The following is a 10,561-nucleotide window of genomic DNA, read 5'->3' on the forward strand; positions in this document are numbered from 1 at the left end:
AATTTCGATTCATGTTTTGCTTTTTCAGCGATTGTGGACTTCAGTGCACAACACAACAGTAGTCTTGTGAACAGGCAAAAAAACTTTACAAGCCAAACTTCATAACACAACCGCTACACACATCCTACATCATTGTCACCATATTAGCTAATGTCATAGTCAACAAAGCTATAAGAACTAACGCGTTAGTTAACCTGCTACAATCAGGCAGTACAGTGTACAGCAAGCAGTTTAGCAGTTAACACCAGTTGGCCTCGGTCAAAATAAATAAATAAATAAAACTGAAAGCTTACCTTGACTTGGAATAGTTCCAGTGATGGATCGCCTTAGCCAGCTAGCTAACATAAAAGCATTCCTATCTGTTTAAGCGGGAGTTTGAGTAGGCTAAATTACGCCAAAGTGAGAAAATAAAATACAACGAAATATAGCTATCTCTCTCTCTCTCTCTAATGCTTCTCCTTAATTTTTGAAGAAATACATTTTTCAAAGCTGTTTAACTATTGTCTTTCTCTCTTCTTGTGTCAGCTACTCACCACATGCTAGCTAGTTGTAGCTTATGCTTTCAAATCATAACAGATGAAATCAAATTTTATTGGTAACATACACATGTTAAGCAGATGTTTTTGTTGGTGTAGGGAAATGCTCTCAGTACTAGACTAATTCTCTGATCCTTTGATATTTTGATTGGGTGGACAACATTTCAGCTCATGCTGCAAGAGCTCTGATAGGTTGGAAGTCATCATAATTAATTACGATATAAGTCTATGGAATGGGATGAGAACATTGAGCCTGCTAGGTTTTGTATTGAAGTCAATGTACCCAGAGGAGGACGGAAAACAGCTGTCCTCCAACTACACCATGGTGCTATTCCAGAGAGTGCTGTTGAGGCAACTGTAGACCTTCATTGCAAAACAGTGTGTTTTAGTCAGTTTTATGGTGACATTAATATATTTAGTATAGTTTTGTATAAAAAGGAAAACTTTAATGTTTTACTATTTACATTTTTAGGAAATTCACTGAGTAGACCTTCTTACGGCTAGGCGTTCCGCCAGCTGGACACCTGTTGACAACTTCCGGTGAAATTGGAGAGCGCGCAATTCAAATAAATAATCATAAAAATGATGGATAGGAAACATTTAGGTACATACCAGTTATATCAGTTAACAAAAGCTTAAATTCTTGTTAATGTAACTGCATTGTTCGATTTACAATAAGCTTTACAGCAAAAGCATGCCATGCGATTGTTTGAGGACAGCGCCCCACATCAAAATATTTTTCAACCAGCACAGGTTTCATAAATTCACAAATAGCGATTAAATACTCACTTACTTTTTGAAATTCTTCCTCTGATTTGCAATCCAAAGGGTCCCAGCTACAACATGTACTGTCGTTTTGTTAGATAAAATCCTTCTTTATATCCCAAAAATTCAGTTTAGTTGGTGCCATCGATTTGAGGAATCCACTCGTTCAACATGCAGAGAAAGGAATCCAAAAAGCTACCCTAAACTTTGTTAAAACATGTCAAAATACATTTCTATTGAATTGAGTTATTCTAAAATATAATTAAACTATAATATTTCATACGGAAAGAAGTATGTTCAATAGGAAAGCRATATTAGCAGGTGTGCGTCCTCTTCATCGAGCGAACACAGACTGATTTCCAACTCTGTGTTCCTGTATCAAAACTCTGAATTCTTCCTTGTTTAGGAAGAAACAAGCCTAAAACCTTGAACAAAGACTGTTGACATCTAGTGGAAGCCATAGGAATTGCAATCAGGGAGCTGGATTTAACTTTTTCCCTATACGTTCTAATGGAAGTGCATGGGCTCTCAAAAAAAAGTCTGGTTGGTTTTTCTTTGGCTTTTCTCCTACCATATCTATTGTGTTATCGTCTCCTACATTATTTTAACATTTCTACAAACTTCAGAGTGTCTTCTTTCCAATTGTAGCAATTATATGCATATGCTGGCTTCTGGGCCTGAGAAACGAGCAGTTTTACATTGGGCACGTCAGTCAGGCGGAAATTCAGAAAAAAGGACCCTAGCCCTAACAAGGTATGATGGTCTTCCCTTCTGAGGAGACTCAACTGAATAGTCAACTCCAAAATAGTAAATTCCTCAACTCCTTGACTACCGAGAGTCGGAGTCAACTCCAAAAATCCTGGAGTCGTTTAAAGAAAAATAGCCTAGGCAGTGAGGCTAACATAGGCTTCTGATTAGCCTTGAATATGATGGTTAGTAGAGATTGTCAGACGGCTCCAAAGGCATTGCTAATCAATTACCCAGTTCAATAGGGTGGTGAACACACTCTGACATTGCAGCTGTAGCAAACATTTGCTCATTTTGGTCCGTTAGGTCATTTGACATGGTCATAGGTTGGTTGTTCTTTACTCAGATCACCACCTCCATACTTATAACTTTGGTGAACTGTAAACCTTAAATGGTAAATAAAAATGCTGTAAATTAATAATAACAGAACATCAGTGATAGCAGATCATGTAGCCAAAATCAACACTCCCCGTTTAAAAGATTGAAAAGACATAGCCATTGGTTTGTTATGTGATCCATTTCTCTGTTCAACTTTTACAAACATGTGTCACGTCCTGACCATAGTTTGCTTGTATGTTTCTATGTTTTGTTTGGTCAGGGTGTGATCTGAGTGGGCATTCTATGTTGTATGTCTAGTTTGTTTCTATGTGTTTGGCATGATATGGTTCTCAATCAGAGGCGGGTGTTTGTTACATACACTCTGTCTGCCATCTGCCCGGTACAGTTGAAACGGGGATTAATCCGTGAAGAGCACACTTCTCCAGCCTGCCAGTGCCCATAGAAGGTCAACATTTGCCCACTGAAGTCAGTTTCGTCATCGAACTGCAGTCAGGTCATGACCCTGGTGAGGACAACGATCACGCAGATGAGATTCCCTGAGTTTCTAACAGTTTTTGCAGAAATTATTCTCTTGTGAAAACCCACAGTTTCATCAGCTGTCCAGCTGTCCGGTCTCAGACGATCCTGTAGGTGAAAAAGCCGGATGTGGAAGTTCTGGGCTGGTGTGGTTACACGTAGTTCATGTGGCTCAGTTGGTAGAGCATGTTGCTTGCAATGCCAGGGTTGTGAGTATGAGTACAGAAATGTATGCACAACCCTTCTGTGAGTCACTCTGGATAAGAGTGCCTGCTAAATTACTCAAATGTAAAAAATGACAATGTCTGCAGTTGTTAGGCCGGTTGACATACCGCCAAATTCTCTAAAAGAATGTTCTATTTGGCTTATGGTAGATAAATGAACATTCAATTCTCTGGCAACAGCTCTGGTGGACATTAATGCAGTCAACATGCCAAATGCAGCCTGCCTCAAAACTTGTTGTGTTGTGTGACAAAACTGCACATTTTAGAGTTGCCTTATATTGTCCCAAGCACAAGGTGCAACTGTGTCATGATCATGCTGTTTAATCAGCTTCTTCAAATCAAATGTTATTAGTCACGAATACAACACGTGTAGACCTTACAGTGAAATGCTTACTTACAACAATGCAGTTTAAAAAAATGTAAGTAACAAGTAATTAACGAGCAGCAGTATTATAACAATGGCGAGAATATGTACAGAGGGGTACCAGTACAGAGTTAATGTGAAGGAGCAACGGTTAGTTGAGGTAATATGTATATGTAGGTGGAGTTATTAAAGTGACAATGCATAGATGATAACTACAGAGAGTAGCAGCGGTGTAAAAGAGGTGGGGGACCTAGACCTGGAACTCCGGTACTGCTTTCCGTGCGTTAGCAGAGAGAACAGTCTATGACTAGGGTGGAGAGAGTCTTCGACAATTTTTAGGGCCTTCCTCTGACACCACCTGGTATAGAGGTCCTGGATGGCAGGAGGCTTGGCCACAGTGATGTACAGGGCTGTACGCAGTACCCTCTGTAGTGCCTTGCGGTCGGAGGCCGAGCAGTTGACATACCAGGCAGTGATGCAACCCATCAGAATGCTCTCAATGGTGCAGCTGTAGAACCTTCTGAGGATCTGAGGACCCATGCCAAATATTTTCAGTCTCCTGAGGGGGAATAGGTTTTGTCATGCCCTCTTCACAACTGTCTTGGTGTGCTTGGACCATGTTAGTTTGATAGTGATGTGGACACCAAGGAACTTGAAGCTCTCAACCTGCTCCACTACAGCCCCGTCGATGAGATTGAGGGTGTGCTCGGTCCTCCTTTTCCTGTTGTCCACAATCATCTCCTTTGTCTTGATCACGCTGAGTGAGAGGTTGTTGTTCTTGCACCACACGGGCATGTCTTTGACCTCCTCCCTATAGGCTGTCTCGTCACAGTCGGTGATCAGGCCGATCAGGCAAACTTAATGATGGTGTTGGAGTCCTGCCTGGCCGTGGGGTCATGAGTGAACAGGGAGTACAGGAGGGGACTGAGTAAGCACCCCTAGGGGGACCCGTGTTGAGGATCAGGGTGGCTGATGTGTTGTTACCTAACCTTACCACCTGGGGGCGGCACGTCAGGAAGTCCAGGATCCAGTTGCAGAGGGAGGTGTTTAGTCTCAGGGTCCTTAGCTCAGTGATGAGCTTTGAGGGCACTATGGTGTTGAATGCTGAGCTGTGGTCAATAAATAGTACTCTCACAAGAGGACTTCCTTTTGTCCAGGTGCGAAAGGGCAGTGTGGTGTGCAATAGAGATTGCATCATCTGTGGATCTGCTGGTGCAATATGCAAATTGGAGTGGGTCTAGGGTTTCTGGGATAATGGTGTTGATGTGAGCCATGACCAGCCTTTCAAAACGTTTCATGGCTACAGACGTGAGCGCTACGGGTCGGTAGTCATTTAGGCAGGTTACCTTAGTGTTCTTGGGGACAGGGACTATGGCGGTCTGCTTGAAACATGTTGGTATTACAGACACAGACAGGAAGAGGTTGAACATTTCATTGAAGACACTTGTCAGTTGGTCAGCGCATTCTCGCAGTACACTTCTTGGTAATCCGTCTGGCCTGGGGCCTTGTGAATTTGACCTGTTTAAAACCTGTTTGGGCTAGGGGCCAGCATTTTCATGTTTGGATGAAAAGCGTGCCCAGAGTAAACTGCGTGTTACTCAGTCCCAGTTGCTAATATATGCATATTATTAGTATGGATAGAAAACACTCTGAAGTTTCTAAAACTGTTAGAAAATGTCTGTGAGTACAACAGAACTCATATGGCAGGCAAAAACATGAGAAAAATCCAACCAGGAAGTGGGAAATCTGAGGTTTGTAGTTTTTCAACTCTTGGCCTATCGAATACACAGTGTCTATGGGGTCATTTTGCACTTCCTAAGGCTTCCACTAGATGTCAACAGTGTTTAGAACCTTGTTTGATGCTTCTAATGTGAAGTGGGGGCGAATGAGAGGGGATTGAGTATGGTCTCTCCCAGAGAGCCACGAGCTGAGCATGGACGTTCACGTGAGAGCGAGCTCTGTTCCATTGCATTTCTGAAGACAAAGGAATTCTCCGGTTGGAACATTATTGAGGATTTATGTCCTAAGGCTTCTACTAGATGTCAACAGTGTTTAGAACCTTGTTTGATGCTTCTACTGTGAAGTGAAGCCGTACTCAGATTATTGCTTGGTTTGCTTTTTCCGCAAAGTTTTTTTTAAATCTGACACAGCGGTTGCATTAAGGAGAAGTATATCTTTAATTCTGTGAATAACACTTTTATCTTTTATCAATGTTTATTATGAGTATTTCTGTAAATTGATGTGGCTCTGTGCAAATTAACGGGATGTTTTGGAGGCAAAGCCAAATGTAAACTGAGGTTTTTGGATATAAATATGAACTTGATCGAACAAAACATACATGTATTGTGTAACATGTTGTCCCGGGAGTGTCATCTGATGAAGAATATCAAAGGTTAGTGTTGATGGAATGTATAGATTTAAATGAATGACTAGAATATTCCACCCTGAACCCATATAATTGTATGAAATTGATTAATAGTCAGTAAAATTATAATAAATTATGTGTGTAGTTTTAGTCATAATGTGTGTAGTTTTAGTCAGAATTAGGTTAAAACAATATAAACTGTACAATATGTCTCTAAAGTGTCTTAAACACAGACTGTCTGAGCAAGATTCGGTGCCGACCTTGGCTAGGGGCCACTGGGAGATTTGGGAAAGAACAGGGAGTGATTCTCACGGTCCCTAATCGTTGTCGGCTGGGTAGCAGGACAGTATGTGCGTAGGATACCTAATGTTTGTGTGCAAATGTATGTGCGTATGAATTCTGTTTGTGTGCAAGAGTATGTGCGTAAGGAGCTAGTATAAAATTAATGGTTTTGTACAACTAACCAGCGCTCTCGTAAAAAAAATTCTGACTGTCGTAGTTGGGCCTCCGTTTGATTCATTTTAACCAGTTTCTTACAAATTCTGGGTTTCAGACTGAGTAGTTAATTGAATTGGGTTTATGAACATTGAGAACATAATTCTCGTGACAATTTGGTCCTTTGAGCCGGATCTCAATACCTGCCTCTGTCGTCCCAAGGAACTGCTGAAAACTGTGCACGGGCGTATCCAGGAACCGTAAAACCTGACCTCTGAATTGAGGGATTATTTCAGGCCAGTGGTGAACTGGTACACGACAGAGGTGGTGTCGAGATCCAACCTACATTGCTTTTCCCAGTCTACGAGACAACGGTCATGTCACGTTCCTGACCTGTTTTCCTTTGTCTTGTATTTATTTTAGTTGGTCAGGGCGTGAGTTGGGTGGGTTGGTCTATGGTTGATTTTCTATGTTGGGATTTGGTGTTCGGCCTGGTATGATTCTCAATCAGAGACAGCTGTCAATCGTTGTCCCTGATTGAGAATCATACTTAGGCAGCCTGTGTTTCACTTGTGTTTTGTGGGTGTTTGTTCCTGTGACTGTGTTTGGGCCACACAGGACTGTTTCGGGTTTGTCACGTTTGTTGGTGTTGTATTTTGAAGTGTTTTGTTGATTTTTCATTAAATAATGAACCCTAACTACTCTGCATCTTGGTCCGATCCATGCTCCTCCTCGTCTGAGGAGGAGAACGACTACGACAGACGTTACAGGTCAGTAAATCTTTATTCACGAATTCTGGGGAATTGACGCTCATGCTACATTCAGAAATATATTTGATTGTTTTTGTGTAGTTTAGGTGTTGATTTTAAAATTCTCATAGGGCACTCTGACCCGGTGACTTATCTTTAGAATTTTGTGTAGAGAAAAGTTTTAAAGGCAACAAAGTATTCTATGCAAATGGAAGGTAGGAATTGGGTGTAGAGCCACCTAGGCAGCAGTAGAAGGGGGTCCAYAATGACACCGGGTATCTGCAGTACCAATATAAACTAGAGAATATTGAGATCTAACTGAGACCTGATTAACTTCTCTAGGGTAGGGGGCAGCATTTTCACGTTTGTATGAAAAGCAATTCCCAAATTCAACTTCCAGCTACTCATCCCCAGGAGATAAGATATGTATATTATTAGTAAATTTGGATGGAAAACACTCTGAAGTTTCTAAAACTGTTTGAATCATGTCTGTGAGTATAACAGAACTTATTTAGCAGGCGAAACCCAGAGCATAAACCATTCAGACATTCAGATGTCAACAGTCCTGAGAAATAGGTTGAGGTTATTCCTTTGTGTAATGAAGAAATACGGCATTCTTGAAGTCGAGTCACTCCAGGTGTCCTGGACATGCGCTTCAATCAAACAGAAGACATGCTACATTTCGTTTTAATCCTGTATTAAACACAGATCATCCACGCTTCAATTTTATCGATTATTAACGTAAAAAAAAAAAAAGTTATATTACAAAAGTAGTTGGACATTTTTTGGCAAAGTTTACAGGTAACCTTTGAGATATTTTGTCGTCACGTTTGAGCAATTTGGAAGCTGTGTTTTTCTRGTTCAAACGCGCCAAATAAATTGACATTTTGGATATATATCAACGGAATTAATCGAACAAAAGGACCATTTGTGATGTTTATGGGACATATTGGAGTGCCAACAACAGAAGCTCGTCAAAGGTAAGGCATGAATTATATTTTTATTCTCATTTTGTGTCGTGCCTATAGGGTTGAAATGTTTTCTCTCTTTTGTTTACTATGGTGCTATCCTCAGATAATAGCATCGTATGCTTTCGCTGTAAAACCAAATTTGAATTCTGACATGTTGGCTGGATTCACAACCAGTGTAGCTTTAATTTGGTATTTTTCATGTGTGATTTAATGAAAGTTTGATTTTATGTTATTTTCATATAATTAATTTTAATTTGTGGCTCTGCATTTTCTCAGGCTTTTTGCCAAGTGAGACAGTAGCGTCTTGCCTAAACTCAGATTTTTGGATATAAATATGAACTTTACCGAACAAAAAATACATGTATTGTGTAACATGAAGTCCTATGAGTGTCATCTGATGAAGATTATCAAAGGTTAGTGATTCATTTTATCTCTATTTCTGCTTTTTGTTAATGCTCTCTTTAGCTGGAAAAATGGCTGTCTTTTTCTGTGACTTGGCTCATACCTAACATAATCGTTTGGTGTGCTTTCGTCGTAAAACCTTTTTGAAATCGGACACTTTGGCTAGATTTACAACAAGTGTAGCTTTAAAATGGCGTAAAATACTTGTATGTTTGAGGAATTTAAATGATGGGATTTCTGTTGTTTTGAATTTGGCGCCCTGCAGTTTCACTGGCTGTTGACGAGGTGGGACGCTACCATCCCACATACCCTAGAGAAGTTAACCTCTTAGCGCTAGGGGTCAGAATTATTATTTTTCTTAAAATAACATTCTCAAGGTAAACAGACATTTTCTCTGGCCCAGATCGTAGAATATGCATATAATTTACAGATTAGGATAGAAAACACTCCAAAGTTTCCAACACTGTCAAAATATTGTCTGTGAGTATAACAATACTTATTCTGCAGGCGAAAACCTGAGGAAATTCTAACCCGGAAGTGATATATTAAAAAATAATAATGTGTTTCCTGGCCCGTCTATCCTCCATTTAAAGGGGTATCAACCAGATTCATTTTCCAATGGCTTCCTCAGGCTGTGACCAGGCTTTAGACATAGTTTCAGGCTTTTATTTTGAAAAATGAACGAGATGTTTCAAAAGTAGTCAGATGTCCTCTGAATAGTTCCTGCGCGCGAGAGAGGAGCTCCCCATTTTCCTTTTCTCTCTTAATGAATAGGTTATGGTCCGGTTGAACTTTTATCAATTATGTTTGTTAAAAACAACCTGAGGATTGATTATAAACATGTTTCTACGACCATTACGGATACTTTTTGGAATTTGTCGAACGGAACAAGGCTTTGGTTTTCTGAACATAATGCGCAACCCAAATGGCGTTTTTTTGTGATAAAAGTAATATTTATCGAACAAAAATAACATTTGTTGTGTAACTGGGAGTCTCGTGAGTGCAAACATCCAAAGATTATCAAAGGTAAGCGATTAATTTTATTGCTTTTCTGACTTTCGTGACCATGCTAATTTGGGGCTAGCTGTTGTAGCATTGATTGATACACTCACAAAAGCTTACATTTCTTTCGCTGTAAAGCATATTTTCAAAATCTGACACGATAGGTGGATTAACAACAAGCTAAGCTGTGTTTTGGTATATTACAAAATATTTTTAGTAATATTTATGCATTTGGCGCCCTGCAATTCTAGTGGTTGTTTAGGAAAGTGATCCCGTAAAAGAGATCCGTAGTGCAGAGAAGTTAAAACCATACAAAGCAGCACAGATAAATCTTAAAGAAGATAAGACACTTGCCAGATAATTGTTACAGGATAGCCATGGACGAACGCCCCAGGGAGAATTGGACATGTGGAAAATGAAAGGGGCGATCCTACAAGATAATGTCCGACAAAAGGCATAATTTACTAATCTTACCTGTCATTGTTTTGATATGCAGCAAATCGATAAATGAGTAGAGACATGTATCAATAGGGGGGGATAGGTTATGACACTTTGTGGCCTATTGGATAATAAATGAAAACAACATTTTTTTTAAATAATAGATAAATATAGCAAATGGGTAGAATAGTTCCCAACTTACTTGGCTGACACGATTATGTGAACTAAAATATTAGGTCAAGATATTATCCCGAGAGTTAGTTTACTCGGATCTATTTCTTTAAATGATGGATGACATTTTAGCTAATCAGGTAGAAAAAATAGAAGGCCAGAGTTAGGGACCAGAACCGGTAAACATAGAAGCTGAAGATATACTAGTAGAACACATGAGAAGCCTGTTTGTTAACCAAACCCGTATGTCCAAGATTTTGTGTCCAACAGGTGAATGACAGGAGAAGGTTATTCACTCAATCCAACCAGGAGACTGGGGGGGGATCCAGTCCCTGAGGAGAAAAGACTGGAAGCAGCCCGTTAGGAAGGCCCATACCAGGTTCTGTTAAACCACCACCTTTGCCATTAGAACAGTTGAGAGAGTCACTTGGGTCCACGTTACCCACTGCAAGGAGGTATGTACACATATAAGCACTGCTGATCACACACAGAGTTAGGAGAAGAACCGAGCACCAACAGGGTCCGGGGGTTACCTCC

The sequence above is a fragment of the Salvelinus sp. IW2-2015 genome, linkage group LG33 (assembly GCF_002910315.2).
Source record: "Salvelinus sp. IW2-2015 linkage group LG33, ASM291031v2, whole genome shotgun sequence".
NCBI classification, from domain to species: Eukaryota; Metazoa; Chordata; class Actinopteri; order Salmoniformes; family Salmonidae; genus Salvelinus; species Salvelinus sp. IW2-2015.